The sequence below is a fragment of the Empidonax traillii genome, unplaced genomic scaffold (assembly GCF_003031625.1).
Source record: "Empidonax traillii isolate 1590-97213 ecotype Southwest subspecies unplaced genomic scaffold, ASM303162v1 scaffold3872:size12503, whole genome shotgun sequence".
Taxonomy (NCBI): Eukaryota; Metazoa; Chordata; class Aves; order Passeriformes; family Tyrannidae; genus Empidonax; species Empidonax traillii.
Window position 1 is genome coordinate 7911 of NW_020959065.1, and position 2781 is coordinate 10691.

The 2781-nt window shown below is 64.5% G+C and overlaps 1 pseudogene; it reads left to right on the top strand.

The window, feature by feature from the left end:
• The window catches only part of LOC114072752, a 3430-nt pseudogene extending 1387 nt beyond the window's left edge, over nt 1-2043 (top strand).
• Nucleotides 2044-2781: the final 738 nt, after the last annotated feature.

Here is a 2781-nt window from a genome sequence, read left to right on the forward strand (position 1 = left end):
GATCCACACTGGGAGGGGGAGTCCCCAACCCTCCTGTCCATCCTGGGGGGGCTGATGGGGGGGTTCCCCCCCAGCCAAGAGCCGGTGCTGCGGGGGCCGTGGGGCAGAGGGGGGTGGGAAAGGAGGGTCTGGGGTGGCCCCCTGAGCTCCCAACCTGCTTGTGGGGGGCTGGAGGATGATGGGGGTGGGGACGGGGCACCCCCTGACCCGTGTGCTGCACACACAGGGGTGTTCCAGAAGTTGAGAAAGGCCGAGTGTCACTTCATCAACGGCACCGAGCGGGTGAGGCTCCTGGGGAGGTTCATCTACAACCGACAGCAGTTCGTGCACTTCGACAGCGATGTGGGGGTCTTTGTGGGGGACACCCCGTATAGGGAGTACCAGGTCAGGCACTGGAACAGCCAGCAGGAATATCTGGAGGACAGACGGGCTTTGGTAGACACGTACTGCCGGCACAACTACCGGATTGTCACCCCGTTCAGCGTGGAGAGGAGAGGTGAGGGCGGGGCAGAGCGGATCCCCTTGGGAATTCCCCTGACCCGGTAACGACCCTGGAGCCCCTCAAACCCTCCCTGGGAATCACTCCAGATCCCTCAGCCCTCCCTGTGTCCATCCCCGTCGTCTTCTCCCCCGTCCCAGTGGCCCCCAGTCCATCCCAGCCTCTCCCATTGCCCCTTATTCCATTTCGATACATTCTATTTTTTTCCAGTGCCCCCCAGTCCATCCCAGTCTCTCCCAGTGCCTCCGCCCCGCTGGGACCACCGCTCTCTCCCCTTCAGCTAATCAGATTGCCTCCCTTTGATGACTCATCAGATGCCGGGCAGACCAGCAGCGCAGATTTCCCTCTTCAAGGCTCAGCCTCCCAATCCCCCTTGGGTCCTTAGCAGTTCCTCCCAGTCCTTTGCAGTCCCTCCAGTGATTCCCAGACTCCCCAAGTAATTCCAGGACCCTCTCACTCCACTCCCAGTCCTTCTCAGCTCACTCCCACATCTCCCAACTCTCTCTCCCAGTCCCCCCCAGCTCAGCCCAGTGTCTCCCCCGTCTCTCCCAGTGCCTCCCAGCGTGTCCATCTCGCTGGTGCCGTCGAGCTCCCAGCCTGGCCCCAGCCCCTGCTCTGCTCCGTGATGGATTTCTACCCTGCGCCGGTGCAGGTGAGGTGGTTCCAGGATGGGCAGGAGCTGCCGGAGCACGTGGTGGCCACCGACGTGGTCCCCAACGGGGACTGGACCTACCAGGTGCTGGTGATGCTGGAAATCCCCCCCCGCGCGGGGTCACCTCCACCTGCCAGGTGGAGCACGTCAGCCTGGAGCACCCCCTCAGCCGGCACTGGGGTACGGCCCGGCCCCCCCAGCATGGGGGGACACTGGCAGGGGGGCCAGGGGGCTGGGGGAGCACTGGGGACACAGGGAGGGAGATTGGTGGTCATGGAGAGGCTGAGGAGGAGGTTGGGGGGGCCCTGGGAGGGCTGAGAGGGGCTCTTGGGAGTCGTGGGGGTGACTGGAAAGGAATTTGGGGGACCCTGGGAGGGATAGGAGGGAGGCTGGTGGGGGGCTTAGGTTGACTGGGAGGAGGTTGGGGAAATCCTGGGAGGGCTGGGAAGGGACTGGGAGGGGTTCAGCGGGTCACGGGGATGATGGGAGGGGGCTTGGAGGGTCCTAAAGGGGTTGGGAGGGGCTTTGTGGGATCCCCGAGAGGTTGGGAAGGGACTGGCAGGAGGTTTCAGAGGGTGTTGGGTGGGCTGGGGGAGACCAGGACGGGGTTTTCGGGGGGTGCCAGGTGGTCTCTGGGAGGTTTTGGGGGTCCTGAACCCCCCCCGGCTCCCCCCAGAGATGCCACAGGACACCGTCCACAGCAAGATCCTGGTGCGGGTCGGGGGCTTCGTGTTGGGTTTCGTCTTCCTGGCGCTGGGGCTCGGCTTCTACCTGCGGGAGAAGGTAAAGGGGGGTCCCCGGGGGTCGTGTCCCCCCTTCCCCAGAGTGTGTGTGCTCCCCCTGCCCCCCCAGCCCGCTGTCACCCCTTTTTCTCTCCCCACAGAGCTCCTGACCCAGTGGTGGCCGCAGCCCCTCCCCGTGGCCTCGGGCCCAGCCGGGACCCCCCAGTCCATCCCCGCCCGGAGTTTGGGGGGGTCGTGTGTCCCCCCCGGCCCTGCTTTTGTTCCCACACCAGCTGCCTGCTGCTCCCAGTTCTCCCAGTAAAGCTTCCCAGTTCTGTGCAGTCCTGCTTAGTGGGGGATATTAGGGGGGATGGGGGGGGGGGATCCGAAGATGCTGGGAAAGGGGAGGTTTAGGCAACGTCAGCCCCCCAAAATCCCACGTATCCAGGGCACCCCAAAACCAAACTCCAGCAATCCTGGTCCCCCCAAAACCCACCTTGGACCCCCAGAGCCGCGAGCAGAGTAAGCCCCAGCAGCAGCAGCCAATGGGAGAGAGCACATCTGCTGTGTCATCAGTTGCTGGGCAGACCTGGCCCAAACTGAGCCCTCACTGAGCTCAGTCAATCAGAGAACGCCCTCCACTCGATTCTGGGGACCCGTCGGAGCTCCGGGACAGCCGGATCGCAGAGCTGCGGGACCCCTGGACGCCCATTTGTTTATTCCCCTGAGTTCCCACCTGTCCCGCACCCCACGGACCCCCCAGAGCACCCCACCCCCGGGGCTGCAGCGCCCCCAACAGCCTCAGTCAATCAGAAAGCGCCGACGCGGACTGTGGCCAATCAGAGCGCGTCTCGCTGATGACTCCTCAGTTGTCGGGAAGACGATCCACTAAACGAGTCCCCAGCTTT